Source organism: Vulpes vulpes, chromosome 3 (assembly GCF_048418805.1).
Source record: "Vulpes vulpes isolate BD-2025 chromosome 3, VulVul3, whole genome shotgun sequence".
Classification (NCBI taxonomy): domain Eukaryota; kingdom Metazoa; phylum Chordata; class Mammalia; order Carnivora; family Canidae; genus Vulpes; species Vulpes vulpes.
Window position 1 is genome coordinate 56,367,697 of NC_132782.1, and position 25,794 is coordinate 56,393,490.

At 46.5% G+C, this 25,794-nt stretch overlaps 2 pseudogenes; one reads left to right on the top strand and one right to left on the bottom strand.

Annotated features, from left to right (window-relative positions):
* Positions 1–6,832: 6,832 nt before the first annotated feature.
* LOC112926312 (cytochrome c oxidase subunit 6C-like) lies at positions 6,833–7,053 on the top strand (annotated as a pseudogene).
* Positions 7,054–8,432: 1,379 nt separating this feature from the next.
* LOC112926182 (glyceraldehyde-3-phosphate dehydrogenase pseudogene) lies at positions 8,433–9,532 on the bottom strand (annotated as a pseudogene).
* Positions 9,533–25,794: the final 16,262 nt, after the last annotated feature.

Sequence of the window (25,794 nt, forward strand, 5' to 3'; positions counted from 1 at the left end):
GAAATCGAGTCAGACACAACCTCGTAAGTCCAGGCGCCTCTGATTTTTCCTTCTGTTTCTTTTTTTGCTTAAACATTGTTCTGGTTTTACTATTCACCACAACATGGATGAATCTCACAGAGATGATGATAACAGGAAGTATGCACCAAAGAGCAGATATTATATAACTCTATATATATGAAATTTGAGAACAGGGAACCAATCTAGAAGCATAGAAGACGGAAGAGTGGAGATTTCTGTGTTGACCGGAAGGGGAGAGAAGGAGAACTCTGGGGGGCCAGAGATGTCCTGTCTTGATCTGAGGGGTGGTCTCGTGGGTCTATACATGTGTAAAAATCTATCAAGCAGTACCCTTAAGATTTGTGCACTTAATTGCATGTAAATTATACCTCAGTTAAAAGTACAAAGACATTCATCATCGGTTCCTCCCTTCCCCAAGAGTATTCCCTGGTTGGGTATACTCCTCACCCTGCTAATCTATCTTCCTGGATTCCTGACTTCCATTTCGTCTGTCCAGTGCCTGGAAATTTTCCTTTCTGGAAGTGAGCTTTGGAGCTGAGAGCTACCAAATGGAATCAAGATACTCTTGAGGGATCCCAGGTTCTGTGCTCCACATGCCTGTCTTCAAGTTGTTTCCTGTCAGCTCCAAGTCTCTTGTTCTGTGATAACGGAGCTGGACCCTAAAACCTTTCCCCTTTGCCAGCTGCTAAGCTTTCTCAGTAGTAAGCACTGGAAGGAGGCTGGAGAGGAAAGGGGTCAGCCTTCCAGGGGCCAGTGTTCTTTTGTGGGCAGCCTCCCACAGCAGGAGACTTTTGCAGCAGCCAGCAGCCAGCAGTGCCAGCACCTCTCATGACCAGCTCCACACCCCAGCCCCACACCCCAGGGAATTGCTTCTCAGTGAGTCCCGCTGGCACAGCACCTCAGCAGACCTGACCTCCTCCAGTGAGTCCTGGCCACGCCTTTCTATGATGTGATCTGGATCTCAGCCCTCTTGAGATCTGCTCTCTTGCGGATCTGCTCTGCCCTAGCTCTGGAGGGAGCGGCTGCTCTCTCTATCTGCTAGCCCTGTGTTCATTTGAGTCTTCTCCACCAATTACTAGCCAATCTTCCTTTATCCCAATGCCCTATTATAGCCAGTAATTCTTTACAGCGAACTTGCCCTGTTCAAGTCGAGGTGCAGTTACCATCTTTGGATTGGGCTCTGATCAATTCATTTTCCTTGTGGGGCTTGGGACTGGCGAACAGAAGTAGCAATTGTCTGAGTAGTGAGACACTGAGGTAAAAGGCCCTGCTATCAAATTGCTGTGTTTGGTGTCTTAATCTGGTTAGGCAGCTGTAACAAAGTACCTTGGACCGGGTAGCTTGAACAGCAGACACCTATTTCTCACAGTTCAGGGGGCTGGAAGTCTGTGATCAAGGTGCCAGCAGTGTCTGGTACCTGGTAAGCACCCTCTTCCTGGTTTGCAGATGGGCTCTCCCCATTGAGTCCTCACATGGCAGAGAAAGAGATCCTCTCTCTTTGTCTCATTGTATAAGGGCATTAAACCCGTTCAGGAGGTCCACCCTCCTGGCTAGTCACCTCCCAGAGGCCCCGCCTTCAAATACCTTCCCCCTGGGAGTTAAGATATCAACACATGAATTTGAGAGGGACACAAACATTTAGTCCACAACACTGAGAAGTTATTCTTCCTCTCTGGCCTCAGTTTCCCCTCTAGTAAAATGGGGAAGGTGTCTATTATCCTCTCCTAACTTTGCAGAGATATTACCAGAAGAAAGTGAAAGCACTGAGCTACTCAGTGGAATGGTGCTGCTCAAATTTCTGGAGCTATTTGTTGTCACTATAGCCATAAAAACAGCTTTACCTTAAGCACCCACCAGCCCAGGATCACTGCCTACTGAAGGGACTCATAAAATGGACTGTCCTGTAAACTGAGGCCTCAGCATTTATTGCTACCTCTCCTACTACAGGGAGAGAGGAAATAGGTGGAAGAATGCAAGAAGGCCTGGAGATGTGGGGAGGTAGCAGGACCTCTGGAAGATTCAAGGCAAGGGCAGATTTTAAGGCCTGCACCCTATCTACCCCCTCAGACTAAGCTGACTGTATGGGGTTCACTTAGCATCAAATTTGTGACTCTGCTCCACAGTGCTGAAATATGGCTTTTTGTAGGAGGTCTGTTCTGCACAACTGCGGGTGGTGCCATGTGGGTCATAGTTTTGCAAATGGCACTCCCTGGTGTTGTGCAGTGTACAGCCTGGGCAGCCATACACCATAGCCCTGATCAGTTGAGTGAACCTGAGGCTGTTGACATAAGTCCCCTGTGAGCTATCTCCTCCAAGGTCCTGAAGGGAAGGCCCTTCAAGCAAATTTGTGACAACTTGTGAGAATTCGGGTCAACCTCCAGGGGCCATGTAACAATCATACTGATTTCTACCTGACTGTCCATTGTCCCTTACAGGGCAGTGTAACTTCCCTGGTTTCCTTTCCCACCTATAGTTCTTCCACTAGGACCACCATCTTCAGGCTTACAAATTCCCTTACCTGTTAGTGCACTGTATCACACAACCTTACCGCAGAACAGGAACCCACTTTACGGCAAAGGAGGTGTGAAATGGACATGTGATCGTAGGATCTACTGGTCTTACTGTATTCCTCAGCACCCAAAACAACAGTGACACCTACTACCTGGACCCTCTGGAATCCTATGCCAGTAGACCAATAACCAGATTACTGGCAAGGGTGACAATCGACTCTGATTGCCACAAAGACCTAGGGTTGCTATCTGATGGAAGCAGGAAGGACTAGACTGAAACTCAGAGGTTCTATGCTCAGTGATGGTGAGCAGGCAATGATTGCAAGTGCAGCCCAAGGCTCAAACCCTTTGGGGTGAAGGACTAAGTCTTCCCACCAGGCAGCCAACCCATACCTATCAAAGTGCTGGCTGGTGGATAGAGGAACTATGATGGTGACAGGAGAAGGAGATGATAAATGCCAATGTCAGCTTTGGGACTGGCTACATCAGTGGGGACCACAGCTTATTCTAACTTTCTTGGGGTATGTTCTTGCAGAGAGTGTGACTGACCACCTTCTTCATGGGGACACTTGCTGGACTGGACTTGATGGAAGGCAAGAGCAGATCTGAGTGGTATAAGGAACTCTCTCGTACCACTTCAGATCCTCTTGGTCACACTCTTACTCCATCCACTGCTTTGACAACCAGTCTTGCACAGATCTCAATCAGTTCTTTGCCTGTGCAACCTGACAGTGCCTTGCCTTGGGCCCAGTGCCACGTACAACCAACTCTGTCCTCTATGCTGTTGGCACCTTTATATGTGCAGCCCAAAATACAGGGAAATTTAAGGCTTATGGGGCTATTCTTAGAGTCTAGGGCTTAGATCGATGGGGGATGGAAGCCAAGGATAAATTCTTCCTCTTTCAACCCCCAAGCAGACAGCCCTGTGATATACATTTATGAGGCTTATCAGTGCCCTAGTTTGAGCATCAGTCACACATAGCAATGGGCAACTCAAAAACACCTTCTTCCTTCTCTGTTTCATTTCCTTTACTCTTCACTCTTGCTCCCTGAAATCACAATCCAAACAAACTGCCCACATGAAAGCCTTTATCTCGATCTCTACTGTGGAGGAAACCCAGATAAGATGCATGGCCACACCTAATAACTGCAAAGGAGGTTGCACCAGCGATGTCACTGGGCAGCTCTGTGTCCAGTTCTGTCACTATGGAAGGAGGAAGGGAGTTTTGGTGTCCAGCTAGCAGTTTCAGCAGGGAAGCACGGAAACATTTGACAAGGGCTCCATCCAAAGAGATAAAAATAATAAAAGTTTTGACACTTGAAGAAATAGGTAGTAAAACTTCCCTTGTCCTGGGAGAGAAGAACATTCCCTTGGCCATGACCAGTACAATGGAGAGAGAAGAGTGGAATTCCAAGGGTCAGATGGCTAGAATGTGACCACACTTAGTGGACAGGAAGGAAAGAAGGAGCCACTAAAGGGGGAAAACATGAGAAGCTTGCATAAGGGTGGGGGAGGATGGCAAAAACAAGGGGTAAGGTTGCTACTCACAAACCTATTGTGGCCATAGGTAAACTATAAATTTAGCCATAAATACCATCAATACAAGCATCCTAATTTGCCTCCCTTTCCTGTCAAAACACTTCCCTTTCTTGACTCAGCATCTCTGCTTTCTTTGTTGTCTCAAAAGGAGCTGTGTCTTCTTGCTTATGTTCACCCCCTTCCCCTTCCACCACCATGTCTTAGACTCTCACTTTTTCAGAACTTGCTTCAAATATCCCCATTCTCTTTCCTCTCTTCATTTTCACAGATTCTGTCTCTGTCTAGATTTCCCTCATTCTCACTTCTTTTCCCTTTCCCCAAAACTGGCAGAGAACAGTCCATTTGCCTTGTCTCCGCATCCTCAGCACCCACTCTTAGCTAACCCAGCCTAGCTCCAGTCCTTGTCCCTTAATGGAGACTGTTCCAAGATCAGCAATGACTCCCAGTTGCCACTCTAGGGCTTCTCATTTGTCTCGATCCTACAGGACTCTCTGCACAATTTGTCACTCTTAAGCTCTGAAAACTCATTTCTTCCTGTGTCTTGCTGACCCTTCTCTGACATTTCTGCCCTGTCCTTCTCATTAACTCCTCTGGTTCCTCCTGCCCTGTAAATATGGGTTCTCCCAAAGCCCAACCTTCTTGCTGTGCATATTCTCTCAAGATAATCTTGTCTACTTACATTGCTTCAACTTTTTCTTTTTATTAAGATATTCCCCAGATAGCCATCTCTACTACTGTATTTCAGACCCACATTCCCAACAGCTATCTGGGGACTTGCACACAGAAAACCAACCAATATTTCAAACTCAAGGAATTCTTGCCAGAGAATAGCTATTTTTTGCTATATAAGAGTTGTAAATTATATGTATTTATTTTCCACTTTTACTATAATGATAAGAAAAGCAAGGTTCAACACACACACACTACACACACACACCATGGGATCCTGAGCATTAGCAAGCAACACTCTGGATTCCCAGTACATGATTTTGTTCTCCTTCTTCCACCACATACTTCCTGGCCATTCTATAGATTTGCAGTTGTCAATAATTAAAGCCACAATGTCAGTCATGCATCCCAGTTTCTGCCCTCATCTTCTATCTTTCTAGCCCACTCCCTCATTACCCAAACTGCAGAGAACTTTGCCCCCAAGGACCTCAGATCAAGACCCATCTCCTTTCCCAGTCCTGTGATCCCCAGGTGTCCCCTCTTCCCTCTTTACCAAATTTAAATTCCTCATCCAATTATCATGATTGTTCTGTTTATTGCAATCTTAATTCCTTTGCCCCTCTTTCACTTCACAGTATTCTCTTAGAAAAACCCCTAAAAACCAGGTTAAATCCAGCCCTCCACCTCCTCCACACAGGCCCTCATACACTTGAATGTGGCTGGAGAAAGACATAAAACTTTCCAGTTTTCACTCTAAATTTATAACCATAAACCTCAATCACATCTCTACTGTAACCAGGCAATCATTCTAATCATCCTAAGCCTTTCACTCTCCTATGTCCTAAATAATGATTTTTCCACCTATTTTCCCCTCAGATCCTCAACACCTTGTCCTTCACTCTCCCTTGTGATCTTGCTTCCTACTTCACTGAGGGAATTATATCTGTCAGGAGAGACACATCATCCTACTACTGCGCCTGTGCCAGCATATTCTGTTTTACCTCCTTTGACTGTGGATAAACCATCAGTGGTCCTGTCTAAAGCCAAGCTCACACCTACTCAAGGATCTTTCTCCAGTAATTCTATCCTCATTCTCTCACATCATCAGATTTTCTCTCTACTGAATCCTTCCCATAAGCATATAATCATACTGTTATTTCTCCCATCCTCAAAGGAAAACTCTTTCTTGACCCTTCCTTCTCCTCCAAGTATCACCTTATTGCTCTGCTCCCCTTCACAGAAAAGCCATTTGAAGCATTACTTGTACTTATTGTCTCAAATCCTTCTCCAGTTCTCTACTGAATCCACTGCAGTCAGGCTTTCGCCCCCAGCACACTACTAAAATGTCTCTGAACAAGGTCACCAGTGACTTCCATGTTGCAAAATCCAATGATCAATCCTCAGTCCTCATTTTGCTTAACAGCGTCTGGCATAGCTGATCACCCCTTCCTCCTGAAAATACTCTCCACCAAGACACCACACTCAGGGATTTCTCCTCCCTCACTGACTGTTCCTTCTCAGCCTCCTTCCTCTTCACTTTGCAGTACTCCTTCATTTCTTTGTCTATACTAACTCCTTTGGCAATCTCATCCAGTGTCATGATTGTGTTATGATTTTTAATATGCTGAAAATCCCCAAAATGTATCTCTCTAGTCTTGAACTCTTCCTTGAATTCCAAATTTGTATATTCCACTGTCCAAAAGAGAATTCCTGATTTTACACCTCCCCCAAATCTGTTCAACCTGCAGTCTTCATGTAATAGTAATTCTATTTTTCCATTGCTCACTCCAAAAATCTTGGACCTTGAGGCTTTTTCTTTTACACCCAAATCCAATCCATGCTTTTGCTCTATATTCAGAATATGTTCAGAATCTCATCACCAAAACTAATACCACCCTGATACAAACCACTATTATTTCTCACCTAGGTTAATACATCAACCTCCTAACTGGTCTTCCTGCTTTCGTCCTTGTCCCCTACCCCATCAACCAAAACAGAAGTCAAATAAAATCACTCCTCTGCTCAAAATCTTCTAATGGTTCCTCAAATCACTCAGAGTAAAAACGAAAGTCAGATGTTAAGAATAGCTACCATGGCTTCCATGGTGAAACCTCAGGTGTGGGGCCTTCTAGCCAGGTGTCTATGACTTTGTATCATTGGAACATTTGTTCTATTCCTAAGGCTATAGCACTCTTCAAGTTTGCTATCGCTGAACCAAGAAAGAAGGCATACACAGATTTCTACAGAAATTATAATTCCGTAAAAGGTTCTGAGGAGATGAGAAAGGCTGACATCTTTCAGAGCATGAAGTGATTTGAAATATAAAGAATTTCTTGGGGTGCCTGGGTGGCTCAATTGGTCAAGCGTCTACCTTCAGCTCAGGTTGTAATCCTGGGGTCCTGGAATAGAGCCCCTGTGTCAGACTCCCTGCTCAGTGAGGAGCCTGCTTCTCCCTCTCCCTTTGCCCCTCACTCATGTTCTATCTCAAAAGAATAAAATATTTTTTAAAAATTTATTTGGATTGAGTTCTCTGGAAGTTTGTCACTGACCTATGTTCCTGAACTGCATCACATGAATATGTAGGCTAAGGAATAGTTTGTCTTGATAAATGCACAATTAACAAGAACAACAACAAAAACCAAAGTTATTTTGGTGGCTTCCTAGGCTCTTCATCCTCCAGCCCCATCTGCAGCTACTCCCTGCAGTAGGGAGCCCCACTCTTGCTCACTTTGATTCAGCCACTTTGGCCTCTTCACTGTTTCTCAGACACTCCAAACCTGCTCATGACCTCATGGGTTTTGCATAGCAGTGTCCTTTCCAAATGACCTCATGGCCCACTCTTTCAACTCCCTGAAGTCTTGGCTCTAAAGTCACCATCACAGTTGAGGCCTCCCTTGACCACCCTATTTAAAGTTACAACTTCCCCTCCCAATATTCCCAGTTTCCCCTACTATCCTCCATTTTTCACATTTATCAGCTTCTAACACATTATATGATTTATTTATTATGTTCATTGTCTGTTACCCTCACTAGAATATAAGCTCCATGAGAGTATGGATTTTGTTTTCTTTGCTGATGCATTCTTAGTGCCTAAAATAGGGCCTGAGACATGCTAGACTTAAGTTAATATTTATTCAATGGATGAATAAAGTGGATGGGTCTTGAACATTTATCAGTTTCAGGATGTTTCAATCAATTGGGTTCTACCATAAGGGAGCTGTTTGCTTGAAGTGTTTCAAAACAGGACCACCCAGAAACCCACCAGGGAGCATGCATTTATTTATAACAACCATTGCCTGGATGCCTCGGTGGCTCAGCGGTTGAGCGTCTGCCATTGGCTCAGGGCATGATCCTGGAGTCCCGGGATTGAGTCCCAATTGGGCTCCCTGCATGGAGCCTGCATTTCCCTCTGCCTCTCTCTCTCTCTCTCTCTGTATCTCACATGAACAAATTTTAAAAATTCTTAAAAAAAAAACAACCATTGCCAATGTATTACCACTTATAAAATATCACCCCTGTTGATTTTATCCTCAAAACCTTGTTTTTTTTGGGGGGGGGCTGGGTACAGTATACTTTATTGATGGTACATGACAAGGTAGGGCTCCCCAAGCCCCTCCCCTTCCTCGGGGTCTAGGATGTAAATCAGAGGTCAGGAGATTCTCAGTGTGTTGGGGGATGAAGTTGGGGCAGGGACTCCCCAACAGCTGAGGACCTCTCTCTTCCTCTTGTTCTTGCTGGGGCTGGTGGTCCAGGAGGCTCTTACTCCTTGGAGGCCATGTGGACCATGAGGTCCACCAGCCGGTTGCTGTAGCTGAATTCATTGTCATACCAGGAAATGAGCTAGACAAAATGGCCATTGAGGGCAATGCCAGCCCCAGCGTCGAAGGTGGAAGAGTGGGTGTCACTGTTGAAGTCACAGGAGACAACCTGGTCCTCAGTGTAGCCCAGGATGCCCTTGAGGGGGTCCTCCAATGCCTGCTTCACTACCTTCTTGATGTCATCATATTTGGCAGCTTTCTCCAGGCGGCAGGTCAGATCCACAACTGACACATTGGAGGTGGGGACACAGAAGGCCATGCCAGTGAGCTTCCCGTTCAGCTCAGGGATGACCTTGCCCACAGCCTTGGCGGCGCCAGTGGAAGCAGGGATGATGCTCTGGGCAGCCCCTTGGCCGTCACACCATAGCTTCCCAGAGGGGCCATCCACGGTCTTCTGGGTGGCAGTGATGGCATGGACGGTGGTCATGAGGCCCTCCATGATGCTGAAGTGGTCATGGATGACTTTGGCTAGAGGAGCCAAACAGTTGGTGGTGCAGGAGGCATTGCTGACAATCTTGAGGGAGTTGTCATACTTCTCGTGGTTCACGCCCATCACAAACCTGGGAGCATCAGCAGAAGGAGCAGAGATGATGACCCTCTAGGCCCCGCCCTTCAAGTGAGCCCCAGCCTTCTCCATGATGGTGAAGACCCCAATGGACTCCACAACATATTCAGCACCAGCATCACCCCATTTGATGTTGGCAGGATCTCGCTCCTGGAAGATGGAGATGGACTTCCCGTTGATGACAAGTTTCCCGTTCTCAGCCTTGACTGTGCCGTGGAATTTGCCATGGGTAGAATCATACTGGAACATGTACACCATGTAGTTGAGATCATTGAAGGGGTCACTGATGGCGACAATATCCACTTTGCCAGAGTTGAAAGCAGCCCTGGCGACCAGGCGCCCAATACAGCCAAATCTGGTCACTCCGCCCTTCACCATCGTGTCTCTGGGACGCCGCTGGCACTGCACCAGAAGATGCGGCTGTCAAACGGGGAGGAGCAGAGAGCCTGTATCATCATATTTTATAGATGAGGGAACTAAGGTGTAGATTGTTAAGTAACTTCTGAAAGGTGACATAGCTAATAAATGGCAGAATTAGGATTCAAATCCTGGCTATTTTTATTGTATATCATTTCCCTACACTGACCAAATTTTAGCAATGGGGAAAATAATTTTTCTACTATTTGAATGAGGGGGAAGGAAGGCTGAAGTAAACAAAAGTGGAGAAACCCCAGGAATATAGGGCATGCCCAAGTGCCCACGTGGACACTCAGGAGATGAGAACCAGTTACTGTATGATAAGGCAAATAGGCAAGAATTTTAGCTTCATGTAAAGAAGATGTAGCCTTCCATTCAGCTAGAGAGCATGCTTCAGATGTGCTCCCAAGATTCAGATAGAGATAGACCAGGGGCAAGGTTGGCCAAAGTCAGGGAGATCACTAGCGTAACTGAACACAAGTCTATCTGGCCAGTGCACAACAAAGCCAATTACTGAAATATCAAGTTTGCAGCAAGAAAAGGGTTTATTTGAGAGGCAGCCAAATGAGGAGACAGAAAGAGGAACCTCAAATCCGCCTCTCCAAAGGGGGAGAGAACAAGTTTTTTATAATCATAGGGGTTGAGATTATATACATATTGATGAAAAAGGAAACCTATGACTATTCATGAGGAAAGATGGAGCATGCACATTGAGGAAACACATATGTAACATACATCCTATAATCACTTTGGGGTGGAGACTTAACATCAGAACAAGGCAAAATTCAACCCCTGATATCAGGAGGTCATTTTAGATCAAGGGAAAGGGACTATGGGCATGGTCCAAGAGCCAGGATAAACTGGATGGGGTCTTGGGCTTATCCTGAGTAAAGAAAGCGGGCCTTGTTTTTGTTTTTTAAGATTTTATTTATTTATTCATGAGAGAGGCTGAGACATAGGCAGAGGGAGAAGCAGACTCTATGCAGGGTGCCTGATGTGGGACTCAATCCTGGGACCATGGGATCATGTCCTGAGCCAAAGGCAGATGCTCAGCCACTGAGCCACCCAGGCATCCCTTGTTCCTGACTAGAACTATATTAGTTGACCTTAAGTCCAGTCTTCTGCAGAAATAGCCAGTGTGTTTATTAGTGGGGATCTAAAAAGACACAATACCTGATTGGGGAGAAACGGTTCTCTGAAAAGCAAACTTTAAACTTTCTGCTGGTTTCAATCTGGAGCATGGTTTCACTAGGTCAGTGAGGAAAGGGATGTTCAAGTAAGATGATGCACCAAGAACCTCACATTCATTAGTGCACTGAAGTCCCACCGCCAATAAGGTACAGTAGGGACTCTTACCCAATTTGGGCTCAGAGAGAAAAAGAGAAAATGATCTCCCAAGGTCACACAGTGGTCTCAACCAGTCATGTAATATCCTCAAGAGTAGTACACATTGGCCCGGCACCCAGAGGATTTGTGGGACGACATCAAGTATGTACTCCTCAATCAAAAGTCGAGATTCCAGGGTGACTCTGGACCAACATGGAAATGATGCCTAATCAGTGCATACCAGGGTCACAGAAGAGCTCTGATCTTGGTTTCAGAGAAAGGCCTAAAACCCAGTTCTTTCAGCTCAAAAGAGGGATCCAGGAAGGCTAACTCCCCGGCCTAACATCCAAGCCAAACCCTGTGAGGAAGGGGCTCAGCTCAGGCAAGATGGTAACTGCAGGAGGACAGGGCTCTGTGCTGGGATCCCATCTCTCCCTCGGTGCTTTCTCAGCATGCTTGGACCTCCTTTTCTCAATAATTCTGTAAGTTCATGAGCAAAACATGCTGGGGCTTGAACAGGTGGTCCACAGGGAAAAAAAAAAACAGAACCACACACACAGGGGGGCTGACTGGTTCTAAACAGGGTGAGGGTGCAGGGAGCTCAGGGTTGTTGCTGCTGGTTTGTTTGTTTCTTTTTTTTTTTTTTTTAAGATTTTATTTATTTATTTGAGAGAGAGAGAGCACCTGTGCGCACATGAGCAGAGAGAAGGGGCAAAGGGAGTAGACTCCCACCAAGCAGGGAACCTGATGCAGGGCTTAAATCCAGAACCCCAAGATCATGACCTGAGCTGAAGGCAGACGCTTAGCTGACTGAGCCACCCAGGTGCCCCCAGGCTTGGTTTTATATCAGAGCAAGTGCAATTTAATGGGCAGCTCCAATGTAAGGGAAGGTTAAATGAAATGTGGTAGTTCTCAGGACAGGGTAGAAAGTAATTTTAGGGCAGCCCCGGTGGCTCATCGGTTTAGCGCCAGCTTCAGCCCAGGGCCTGATCCTGGAGACCCGGGATCGAGTCCTACATCGGGCTCCCTGCATGGAGCCTGCCTGTGTGTGTGTGTGTGTGTGTGTCTCATGAATAAATAAACAAAATCTTTAAAAAAAAATTTTAAAAAGAAAGTAACTTTAAACAGCAGATGGCACTCAAATATCTAATGGCAAGGGAAAGATGCTCCATATAACACATAAGCACATTTTTTGTTAAGTTCAAGACATTTTTCAGCAGTGCATACTGTGGGAAACTTCCAATCCAGGGGCAGGGTCTTCAGGGCCAGCCACCACCATGGATTCTGCTGTGAACCATGAGCTCTGTCAATTCTCAGGCACGACCTTACCAGACTGCCCTCTGTCCTGGAAGCGATGGTCAGGACCACACCCAGCTTCTGGTGGCTTGTATAACCACAGAACCACCCTCTTCCCCTTTCTAAAGGGGCTGCTTTTCTTTTAAACCCTCAAAACTCCAAAAGCAGAGATTTTAGGTTGAAGATGGCAGATTAAATCTCTCTGTTTACTTCCATTCCCTCCCACGTCCTCAATAAAATTAAAGTGAAGGATTAAAAAGCTGATAAACCTATAGCCAGCCACAAGAGAATGAGATGGCCCATCAACAGATGGGAGATATTGACAAAATTCTGGAAGATGGGAACAGAAGGAGTTGACAACTCAAGCAGCAGGGTGAAGGAAGCTACAGGCTAGACTACTGGCACAGAGGGAAAAATACAGAAAAGAGCTGTTTAGCCCTACAGAATGTCAGAGAAGTGCGGTTCTCTCAGAAATCAGGTACAGAGTTACAGCGGAAGACAAAGATGATATGTGGCTCATTGAAAATCTATTTATAATATAAAGGATTCCCCACTCTCCCCTTCCCCCAGTTCCCTTGTGGTCAAAAACAGACATTACCCTTCAGAGAAGAGAATAGAAATTTCTGCCTGGGAGAAATGAGCAAGCCCACAGATCATTGCACATTACGGCATTAGAGGACCCGTCAGCAGCCTGGCCGGCTCCAGCATCATCACAATACACACAAGGCTCCCCATAACCTTTTGTAGGCCACACTCTCAAACATAAGCAGTCAATCAAGCATCACTAGAAATGTGAGGAACTCTTCCAAAATGAATAAAACCACGATTTTTAAAAATGACTCTGAGTTCCCATGGGATAATGATGGTTTCCTGTATCCAAATCTCTTCACACAATCTCCAAAATCCCTACAAATTAACAAGGAGAGCAACTCAAATCACATATAATCCATACCTATGCCATAACTACAAGGCAGAGTTTCTACAAACTTTAATTTACATGGAAGAGAGAACTAAACACATACCAGCAAAGCTGTCTCCAGAGTCCACTCCAGAGCAGCAAGCCAGGGGAAGACCGCCTGTAGAAGGAATTGGACAGTGGGGTCCTAGAAGTGGAAGGACATGAATAAAAGTCACCGCTTCCAAAAGGAGATGGTCTCATCTTAAGTGTAGAAATACTGAGGCCAGGACTGCAACCTGGCTGGTCAGAGCACAGGCTACTGAGGACTCTTGCAGAGGCTCAAAGTGCCCAGGACCAAAAGAAACCATCTCAGAAAGCCTCTACTTCCAGGGAGAGGAAGGCAACTTAGAAGGGGAAGCATTTGGGGTGCCTGGATGACTCAACTGGTTAAGCGTCCGCCTCTTAGTTTTGGCTCAGGTAGTGATCTCAGGGTCCTGAGATGGAGCCCCATATGGAGATCAGGCTCCCCACTCAGCAGGAAGTCTGCTTCCCCTCTCTGTCTGCACGCCTCCTCCCCAGCTATGCATTCTCTCTCTCTCTCTCTCTCTCTCTCTCTAACAATTAAATCTTTTTTTTTTAAATAAAGGAGACGATTACTTGGACACTAGGAAGTGAAGAAAAGAAAGGAGAAAAATGATGGAGAAAGTAAGAGGCCTACAGAATCAGCAGACACACAAAACTCTCCCTCACAAATCACCATGTTAAGGAAATCTCACTTCACTTACCACTACAGGAGGGCTCTCTGGAACTAAGAATCTTAGTAAACCCTCAAGCCCTTCATCTGTTATTGACAGGCCAGGAAAATTGAACACACTTCTAAATAGACAAATGATAGGTAGCACCTACCTCCAAGTCACCACGAGAAGAAAAGGAAAAGTAAGATCCTTATATATTCAGCTGATGAATTTGGCCCCTCCAAAACAACAAGGAACAGGTGAAAATCATCACACAATATCCAATGCAAATTAAATGTTATTAAATAGGGATTTGAGATATAAAAGAACACCAAAATTCAACGATTCAGGATAGAAATGGACAAAAAAAAAAAAAAAAAGATGTAAAAGTAGTTAATCAAACTCAGAAAAGAGAAGAAAAACTAAATAGCAATAGATACAAATATCAAATCCATACCTTGTACACCTGAAGCTAATATGTTTTATGTCAATTATGTCTCATTTTAAAAAAAAAATTTAGTTAAATCATTTCAGAAATATGGGCACCTGGGTGGCACAGTTCGTTAAGCATCCACTTCTTGGTTTCAGCTCAGCTCATGATCTCAGAGTCAGGAGGTCAAGCCCTGCCTCCGGCTCCACACTCAGCATGGAGTCTGCTTGAGATTTTTTCTCCCTCTCCTTCTGCCCTTCCTGCTGCTGTGCTCGCTCTCTCTAATAATTAGATAAATCTCTTTTAAAAACTCATTTCAGAAATAAAGATTAAATCACAAGATGCCCAAAGGAGAATAAGTTCAACCTCAAATGAAAATATAAGGGATACAGCCAAGAGAACAAAAACAAAGAGGTAAAAATGATCAGAGAGAGGGTAATAACTCTAGAGAATAGGTTAAAAAAGATTCATATACATTTAATTGGAATTGTTGAAAAAAGCAAAACAAAACATGGAATGGAACTAACATTTAAAACTATAATCCAGGGGATCCCTGGGTGGCTCAGGGGTTTAGCACCTGCCTTCAGCCCAGGGCATGATCCTGGGGTCCCAGGATCGAGTCCCATGTCAGGCTCCCTGCAGTGAGCCTGCTTCTCCCTCTGCCTGTGTCTCTGCGCCTCTCTCTGTCTCTCATGAATAAATAAATAAAATCTTTAAAAAAAAACTATAATGGTTTGTGGTAATGGACAAAAAAAAAAATGGTTCTACATCTGCATATTATTTTATCAAAACTTATCAACTTGGACACTTAGGATCGGTCAGCTTTATTTTATGTAAGTTACATCACCAGAAAAGTTGATTTAAAATTAAACAGAGGGGTCCCTGGGTGGCGCAGCGGTTTGGCGCCTGCCTTTGGCCCAGAGCGCGATCCTGGAGACCCGGAATCGAATCCCACATCGGGCTCCCGGGCATGGAGCCTGCTTCTCCCTCTGCCTGTGTCTCTGCCTCTCTCCCTCTCTCTATCATGAATAAATAAATAAAACCTTTAAAAAAATAAATTAAATTAAATTAAACAGAGACACCTGGGTGGCTCAACGGTTGAGTGTCAGTCCCACATCAGGCTCCCTGTGAGGAGTCTGCTTCTCTCTCTGCCTATGTCTCTGCCTCTTTCTGTGTGTCTCTCATGAATAAATAAATAAAATTTAAAAAATCAAACAAATATAAAGTGTTTAATCCAAAAATTATGATCTCTGCAAACTTTCTGAAAATAAAAATGGTCTAAATGCATATGTTGAATGCACCTATGTACATTGGAAAATTGACCAGAATGGTCAACTCAGACATAGGAGAGTGAAACTATTATAGACGTAAAGAAGAAAAAAATCCTCTTGACAAAATTTCCAAATCGCATGCACGGTAAAGAAAATCAAGTTGTCATCCTATGGAATCATCTCTAATACAAAACTAAATAATAATAATAATAATAATAATAGGACATATAACTCTTAATTTAATAGAAGGAAGAGGAATTATAGAAAATATTTTATTAATCTAAAAGCACCAAGGAAGGAAGAAAAAAGGAACATAAAACAGATGGGTCAAGTAAAATAAAAATAGAAGGTAGTTACAAACCAGTCCAACTGTAATAGCATTAACTGTAAATGGACTAAATAGTAAAAGACTAAGATTGTCAAACTGTGTTTTAAAAATGCTGCTTTTGGTGGCTCAGAGCTTGAGTGTCTGCCTTTGGCTCAGGGCATGGTCCCGGGGTTCTGGGATCGAGTCCCACATCGGGCTCCTGGCAGGGAGCCTGCTTCTCCCTCTGCCTATATCTCTGCCTCTCTCTGTGTGTCTCTCATGAATAAATAAATAAAATCTTTTTAAAAATAATAAGAATAAAAACGCTTATAAGAACCAAGACACACATCCATCATCATGGAAGTGCAAGATGCTGGGGATACAGAAACTGTTAAAAGATTCCAGAGGTATACAGAACATAAAGACTCCTAACTCGGGGAAACGAACTAGGGGTGGTGGAAGGGGAGGAGGGCGGGTGTTGGAGGGGAATGGGAGACGGGCACTGAGGTGGACACTTGACGGGATGAGCACTGGGTGTTTTTCTGTATGTTGGTAAATTGAACACCAATAAAAATTAATTAAAAAAAAAAAAAAAGATTCCAGAGGTATAAACAAACATGTCACCTACAAAGGACTGAGGGTCACATACGTTTCTGCACATTTTTACCAGGCAACTTGCAGCTGGGCACCCCTGAAGAGCACACCCCAGAGCTGGAGGCCCTGAAAGGCAGGCTCCTCCCCCCCCCACCCCACCCCACCCCAGGAAGGGCCCTTATACATTGCTTAAGACCACAGTTCCTGGCACGTCTTTTTCCACAAGAAAGTGAGTTACCTGAAAGTAGGAATACCAACTTATCTACCATTATATCCCCTCTCTTCTTTATTCCTAAAGTCCTGCAGGGTAAGACAAAATCCTATCGAATAAGCCCTAGTAGTCTCTAGCTCCTCATTTCCATTCCTCCCATTTTCTGTCCCCTTCTTTCTCTGCTCCCTTGTGCATCCCGGAAAGGGGGGGGCAGTCTCACAGCAGAGAGACCCCCACGCAGGGACCTGGCCCTCCTGGGAGCTTGGCCTTCTTCCTCTCCAGATCTCAGCCCAGAATCCAGATGTCCCTACACAGTCGTGTGATGCTCTCTATTCTTAAACTTGAGTTACACATGAATTAAATTTTCTAGCTTAAACGTTTTTTATTTATGAAATTTTCTAAAGCACCGGGGCTCCTGTAGGAAGCCACATTTCCTCCTTAGTGTAATCCCAGTAGAATCTCCGTGTCCCCTCCGACTGCTGCCCTGGCCCCTGTGAGTCGTGGGTGGAAGGCGAGGCCTCCTCGGCGAGCTGGGCCTGAGGATGACCGCGGGCCCTTCACCAGCAGCCGCCGGAGGGCAGCTCCCCCTCACGGCCGAGAGCGGAGGCCGCAGTGCTCTCCGCCTAGGACATGCCACGCGCACACCCTCCACCCCCGCGGACCCTGGTCACCCTTTGCAGAGTCTGGCCTCTAGAAAAGGCCCAGGCCACCTGGAGTCCGTGTGCATACAATCCCCCTGGGCCCTGGGTGGAACTTGCCAGCGCGGACCCTCCTGGCTGCGCCAGATCGGAGCACCCTGCTGGGCCTGTGAAGGCGGCTGCTCCCTGCCTGCCCGCCCCGCCCGGGGCACCAGAAGCTGGATGGTGAAGCTGCAGCTTCAGTTTCACGAGCCCCTTCTAAGGCCTGGGCAGGGGCCTTAGCAAATGTTCATATGGACATAGATTTATACAAAATCTGTGAAAGTAAGGGGGATTTTATTTTTCCTAAAGAGGGTCATAAACAGTGTCAACTTCAGACCGCACAAAGTCTGTATCTGACCCTGATGATCGCGTAGGGGCCACTTGGTCCAGAGCTCTCTGAAGTCCTTGAACTCAAATGTCCAGTCCCCAACCCCATTTTACACACTGGAAGCCACGCAGAGGACTTGGGGGGAGGGGTGCGAGCAGGGAGGGCAGTCAGGGCAGGGGTCAGTCAAGAACATGGTTTTATGGGCTCCTGGGTGGCTCAGTAGTTGAGCATCAGTCTTCAGCTCAGGTCACAGTCCCCGAGGTCCTAGGATCAGTCCCACACGCAGGGATCCCTGCATGGAGCCTGCTTCTCCCTCTGTCTGTATCTCTGCCTCTCTCATGAATAAATCAATAAAATATTTTTTTAAAAACCCACATGGGTTTGTAGGTCACATAGATTTTAGTCTGCTCTAAGTGTGATACTTGAGTAGTGCCTCTCTTTCTTCACCTGAACAAGAAGGAAAATATCTTTTAAAAAGATCTGTTTGTTTATTTATTCATGAGAGACACAGAGAGAGAGAGGAAGGAAAATAATTTTACTTCCTCTTGGGGATGCTGCGAGAATAGAATCCGAGAAAGCAAGGTAAGACCGCTGTTTGAGACCTGGCCTGTAGGGGGCGCTCGGGGAATACTGGCTGTGGGAAGGTCCCTAAATCGCTACTCTAGTCTGGGAATACATACACCCCTAACTTAAACTCAGCTCTCTATATTAAGTTGATCCAAATAAAATTACCAGTATTTCACGGTTTCCTGACCTCCAAAAATGGCAGTTTCACATGATTCCCTTTGATAGAACAAACGACAATAATGATAGAGGCCAGCTGGGGTGTGGTTAATTAGAAGAGCCCCTCATGGTACCCCCTCTTATGGTGCATCCCTGCTTTGCCTAAAGAGGCTAAGGGAGGTAGTTTAATTCCTTTATCTCTCCCTCTAGAGCCATGCTCTGTGACCATAAAGACCTCTGATGCAAAATAAATAAGTAATGCGGATGTAATATACAGCATGGTGACTACAGTTAGTAATAATGAATTGCATATTTGAAAGTTGCTAAGAGAATAGATCTTAAAAGTTCCCAACACAAGCAAAAAAAAAAAAAACCTGTAACTATGTGTGATGACAGATGGTAACTAGACTTACTGTGGTGATCATTTCACAATATATATAAATACTGAATCATTGTTGTACACCTGTAACTAATATAATGTTGTGTGTCAATTTTTTAAAGATTTTGTTTATTTATTCATGAGAGACATAGGCAGAAGGAGAAGCAGGCTCCCTTCGGGGAGCCTGATGTGGAACTTGATTCCAGGACCCTGGGATCACGACCTGAGCCAAAGGAAGACGCTCAACCACTAAGGCACCCAGGTGCCCCATCTGTCAATTTTTTAAAAGAACTCTGATAAAATGACCCCTCCCTACCCCAGTGCTTTTAGTTAGAATGGCCAAGTCAGTACGCAGAGACGGTTTCAGCAACCATAGTAACCCCCAGGTTCTCATCAGCCAGACCACAGAGGGCCCCTCTGCCCTGATATTCTGACATGCTGTCCCCTGTCCCCAGTCTATCTGTGGCACCAGCTGCTCTCTGGAACACAGCTCCTGTTTTGGAGGTGCTGGGGCTCTTGTGGCCTCTCCCCACCACAGCCCCTGACACCTAATCCAAAAGTCTCTTCCTTCATCTGGCCCTCAGGGAGGCAGTGGAGGGTCTGGTGGGAAGGGAACCAAGGGCCTGCACACAGCAGAGGCCCTACCTGGCGGCCAAGTGCTCCAGCCTAAAGCTGTTCCTGAGAACCACAAACTCATAAACATCCCTAGCTGTTGGGGCCTGGGCTTCTCCTGTTGAACCATGTCCCCCTCATCCCTCCAGTGGCCCACAGGCCGCATACTCTCAGAGAACACACAAAGGATCCTATAGCCCCCGCCAGAGGCATGAAGCACAGTCCTGACAGCCAGGCTGGGTATCTGCTAGTCAGTTGGTCAGACCACAATCAAGTACAAAACACAAGTGCCCTCAGAGATCAGAGGGGGTGACCCAGGCGGACTGTGCCAGTGGAGGTCTCTGAGAAGCAGAGGCCGACACAGAGTTGGGAGAGTGCAAGGTTCATCGGCAAGTTATGTCATGAAAGAAAGGGAGGAAAGGGGTTTGGGGAGAGACAGCCAGCATGGTACAGACATGACAAAGTTTCTGCCACCCCACGGGATCCCTGGAAAAAGATGCCCACGGTTTCCTATTAGGACAGTCTGTCACTGGGTAGAAACATCCAGGGCCCATTCTCTCATCCTGCTCAGTCATTGGCTGAGGCCACCCCAGGAAGAGCATGACCTCAGCTCAAAAGCTGAAGCTGGGGATCCCTGGGTAGCTCAGAGGTTTAACGCCTGCCTTCCACTCAGGGCGTGATCCTGGAGACTCGGGATCGAGTGCCGCATCAGGCTCCCTGCACGGGTGGAGCCGGCTTCTCCCTCTGCCTGTGTCTCTCCCTCCCTCCCTCCTTCCTCTCTCTCTCTCTCTCTCTCTCTCTCTCTCTCACACACACACACACACACACACACACACAAATTAAAAAAAAAAAAAGCTGAAGCTGACTCTGCCGTGGACCCCAATGCTGAGGCTGTCAGCTTACTTCACTGCCCTTGCCTTTTTTTTTTTTAATATTTTATTTATTTATTCATGAGGGACACAGAGAGAGAGAGAGGCAGAGACACAGGCAGAGGGAGAAGCAGGCTCCACGCAGGGAGTCCCCGATTGTGGGACTCAATCCCGGGACCCCAGGATCATGCCCTGAGCCAAAGGCAGGCGTTAAACCACTGAGCCACCCAGGGATCCTCTGCCCTTGCCTTCTTGAAGGAGAAGCAAGCGGCACAGCTCTGTGTCTGCCATAGTGCACAGCTGTAGGGACCCATCTCCCCCAACACATGTGGGGAGCAGGTCCCCTTGGGTGCTGGAGGCCCTCTTCCTTAGGGAAACCTACAAGAGGGTAGTTAAAGGGACGACATGCAGACCCCATTCACCACAGCTGATCTCAGGGCCACAGATGGCACCCATTGTCTCCCTCCTCTGCTGTTCATTCTAACGCTCCTCCCCCTCAGCCAGCACCTCTGCTGTCCCAGTGGTTCACCTGCAGTGAGACACAAGTCCTGGTTCTTGAAGAGTCTGAGCCCCTGGTAACAAGGAAGATGGATTGTTCAGATTCTTCAAGAAAAGATGTGCTGCTAACTGCAAGGAGTGTGCTTACCTGACAGCCTCCAGCTGTCTGCTTCATCGGGGCTTGGTAGCACACCAAGAGTTGTTTTTCACTGCAGATGGCATGGCCTTGCTCCAGAATCCTAGAGCCCTGAACTGTTATAGTCTCCCACTGGGGTTTGCAAAAACTCCCTATGGCATCTTTTCCACCACCAGTACCTCCAACACCACTGGATCCATGAGGCCACATACCCCAAGTGGCAGGGCTGCTGGTACTACAGCCTGTACCTGCTGCAGAGCTATTTCCTGCTCTGGGGCCCCTTTGAAATTGGCATCCTTTTGTATTACCCGGCATATGGGCTAGAATAGTATATCCTACAAACAGATTATGTTGCCTCCAGAACCCAAAGAAACCCACTAGATGCAATCATTTGTCTTGTACTTTGGTGAAACTCTCTCGGCACACCACTGACCAGTGGACCGCTGACAATTTTACTGATGTAGCAGGCCCCTAAATCTCCAGAGTTTATTCTCCCCCCAGTGGGTCACATGTATCTCACCAAGAGCTCTAGTCATCTCCTGCTCACTTGGCTTGATCAAAATAATATTATTAAAAATAATAATAATAATAATAATAATATTATTAATGTTGGGAATCTGTGATATTTCGATAAGTATCTAAACAGTCCAGATCTCTTCAGACAACATTAAGACAAAGGGGGAATGGACAGGGCAAACCATAAATGAATATTATGTGAATGCAAATTACTGCGGGTCCTCTTTTCAGCTGAAGATACCTAAAAATCTATTTCCCAAATTGGTGGCTGCATCTCTTGTACCCAAGACCTTATGAATCTGCTCCAGCAAATACACCACCTGTGGCAGGAAAGCTGTAATGGGGGTTATTACCATTTGCTTGAGTTTGCAGTAGGCTATATACATTCTCCAGAATCCATCTCATTTCTGTAGAGACCAGATTGCTGATTTGTGTAGAACTATGACAGGACCACCTTCTCTGCATCATTCAGATTTTTAAGCTTGACACTAGTTTCTGTCTTTCCCCTTAGGATGTGATAGATCTTGTTTTTTATTTACTATTGTGGCTAAATGGCCAGGGGCAGTTTCAGAGACTTGCATTTGACCTTCACCATGTTGATACCTCTTAACGTTGCAGGCCAAGGTTCCAGCATGGAGTTACTCCAACTGCCAAGTATGTCAATCTCAATCACATAGATCACTGGACAGGTCTATGAACACAATAAACCCACTGTAAGCTGAGTCTTTGGCGAGGATTCCATAAGCTTTTATGGAAACAGGGGACCTTGATAACATTTTCAGTCTCTGGATCAACATTAACTCAGACCCTGAGTCCAACAGTCTTGAAATGTCTGACTATAATAAATGTAGGTCCCTCTGGGGAAGGACAGGGATTGTTAAAGTGCATACTTGCCATGATATTGTAGGATTTTCCCCCTCGTGTTCCAGCCATCTTTTTAGTCAGCAGATTCTGGGTCTGAAAACTGGCTCAGGTCCAGAAACCAGGCAAGATATCATGACTTGGGGTGACCACCGTTAACCTCCCGCTCATTCATTGTTGGTCTCCTTTGATGACACACGCATATATCTACAGCACCCTTTCGGCTGCCCATCTATTTTCCACTAAGGACATTATGTTCTATTGACTCTCTAAAGATCAGGCCTCCATGACTGTCGCACTGACTGTCTCTTTGGGCATCAGCCCTGGCCTGCAGGGGAGAGACACGAGTGAGCAGCTTAGTAACGGCCTTGGTGAATCATGTATTCTTCGGTCTCCCGGAGGATAGAATCTTCTTGCCTAATGAACAATATCCATTCCAGAATGCCTACCCATTTCCCTGAGCCTTTTAGCCCCTTCATCTACCATCTTTCCTGACGATTCAGACATTTCAACTTCCCTCAGCCTGACCTATGGCCTTTGATTGGCTTCTAGAAGTCATCCTAGCAATGAGCTTCCCCCTTCTCCTGGGGTCTTTGCCAGTGTGTGAAGTCCTGTGTCTTGTAGCTCCATCATCCAGTCCTGCGACTCTCAGTGAATCCAGGCCCACAAGTACCCCCAGCCCTTGCTGGTGTGTGTGGACTACACGTCCCAGCTCCTTCCTCTTCCATCAGGCCAGCAATGTCCCCAGCCAAATTATGCAGTGACTTAACCCCAGCTGTAAGCTGGCAGCCAGGAAAGGAATTAGAGGTGGAAAAGAGTTAGGGAGCCCTGTTGCCTTATGTGAGAGGGAAGACCTCAGTATTCTCTACCCACGTGGGGCTGGGAGCTCACACTCTTGATGTCAATGGTGAGCCACCTCTTCAAGCCCTGAGAATTCCAAGGATTCAAAATCCTCCAGAATAACCACCTAAAAGTCCCCATCCTATGTGTTAGGGTCCTACAGATCTGCATTGACTGAGCATTCAACCATCTTTAATGCTCAGCCCCTCTGCCTATTAAATCTGGGGCTTCGTCTTCGGCTCTTTTTTTCTTCACCAACTGTATGAGACGAAGGATTCTTTGTAAGGTGCCAAAGAAACCCTCTGACTCTCCCATTTAGTTTTCAATTGTTTAACTCTTCTCAGCTTTTCATTATGTGCCTGTAGGTCATCAATGCAATTATCCATTTCCACTTATCCATGTGTGGGTATACAATTATAAATGTTACATAAATATTTATCAGTTACATGTGCATGATTCTCCTCTGCATACCTTCCAAGGGCCTAAATTATCCCAATAAGAGGATCATTCTTCTCCACCCACCCACTCCCCCAAGTCATCATCCATGAAATGTTAAACACGGGACCACTAGCTCATGCTGGGCTGTCCATACTCACCCATCTCCCAGGAGTGGCCCTCGTTGCCAGCTGGGTGACGGGGTGATCAATCGGTCCCCAGACTTCATCTTATTTACTCATCTCTCAGACCACCCTGGGAACAGATGCTGAGTTGGAGCTGGGAGTGCCAGCATCTCCCTGGAGCATAGGACTTGTGAGAAGGCAGCAGGCACTTGTGGGAAGGCGAGGAGAACTCGCTGGCTACAGCGCACACCTGCTCTGGTCTCTGCCTGCCCATTAGAGAAGGCCAGCCTTGAAACGGCCAGCCTTGCATCACCTGAAAATGATGTGGCCTCAGCTGAAAACTGAGCTTGATTCTGAGGGAGGCTACAGACGAAGCTGTCAGCTCACCATACTCTTGGCAGCAGCGCAGTGAGTATTTTCTCAAAGAGCCGACAGGAACGTCTCCAAGCAGCCACACGACGATGGCAAGACCATCTGAGAGCTGTTTCTGTGCAAGCCTGAGCAGGGTGCGGTCAAACCGTGGAGCCATCTCTCCTGTTCAGAAAGTGGTGTTGGGTAAAAGTTTACCAAGAAGGTAAGGCAGGAGGAGATTTTACAGACGGAGGGAACCAAATGTTCACAGACCAATGCAAGGCAAAGCATGGGAATATTCCAGAAAAATAGAGAATCTAGTGAAGCTGAAGCATAAATACTGGCAGGAGGTAGAAAGGGCTGGAAGGAGGACTTGCGGGGGCATGGAGGAAGGGAGGAGCCTGGGATGATCCCCTGCTTTCTAGCTGTTCTCCCTCTCCCAAAAGACAGTGGCCCACTTTCTCCTCTAGCAATTTCCTCTTCCCTGTGACCTACAGTCTCTTCCCTTCTGGCCCAGGTCCCTTACAGCACCTTATGCCATTAGACATTCCTCATCCACCAACCACCTAATGTATTAGAGTGGGAGACGACACAGGAAGTAGTCCTAGAGGGTCCTATAGAGGTCCCTATAGAGTCTCTATAGATGCTGCCAGGCATTGCCCTGGGGAGAGGGGGGCCAGCTTACTAGCTCAGCCCCTTTCTAGACCATCACTTAGCCCTGAGCTGTGGGTTCTTGGTCCTATAGAACTGTGTAAGTCCAACAGGTGAGGCCCTCCCCAGGCTGCCCAGACCCACCTCCCCCTCTGCTCACTGTTTTCCTTTCTTCAGCCTCACTGAGCCCACACTCTCCTCTTGTGATTTCCCATCCCAGGGCCCTCTCTCTGCTTGTAATGTCCAAATCTTCAAGGCCCAATTCAAATGACACCTCCTCACTAATTTCCCCAACTGAGTCTCTCTGTCCCCGATCTGTACTGGCTTCCCATGTGGTCCTCTCCATTCCCAGCTCTGTGCTGGGGACCTATCATGCATTCTTGCCAGATGTCAAGAACCCAAAGCCAGGCAGGAACTTGCTCAGAGTGGGGGAAGGGGAGTGCACAGGTGGGGGCCAGTGCAGAAAAACAGGTCCAGGCCTCTCAGGGCAAGAGAAGCTGAGTGTCAGTGGCTCCGCCACCACTACTGCCCATCCAAAGACATGCCCAGCCCAGTGCCACCCCCGTGGGTCTTAGTATCGACAGGGATCAGTGCTCTCCCCTCATTATTAATCACTGCAACCAAGAGACAAACACGCCACTAGGTCACACCCTTCCTATGCAGGGCTTACCAAATCCTCCCAGCTGCCTTCCCACTGGCCCCCGACCTCACCGTCTTCTGGACTCAGGGTCCCAAAGGATGTGCCTCAGTGTCATTCCAAGGAGCTCACTCACCAAGGTTTGGCTCACAACCTCAGGGAGTGACAAGGCCCCAGGACATCCTTGCACCTGAGGATAGCAAGTGACCACGTTATGTGAAGTCAATACTAAAGTGGGCTCAGGAATTTATCAGAAGGAAAAGTAGAGAAAAACAGATTGTGACTGAAAAACACACACCTAGCATATTTGCAGCTAGGTTCTTTCTTTGTTCTTACAGAGGGGTAAAATGCAGAAATAAACAGATCTGTATGGGAAATCCTCCTTTAGGACCACAGATAGGAGCCCACATGAAGTCCATACTATAGCAAACTTGGGCAGGTTATTACTCTGGGCTTTGCTCCCTCAGTCATAAAACAGGCATCAAATGGAGTTTTGGAAGGACTAAGTGAGTTGATGTATATGTAAAGTGTTTAGAACAGTGCCTT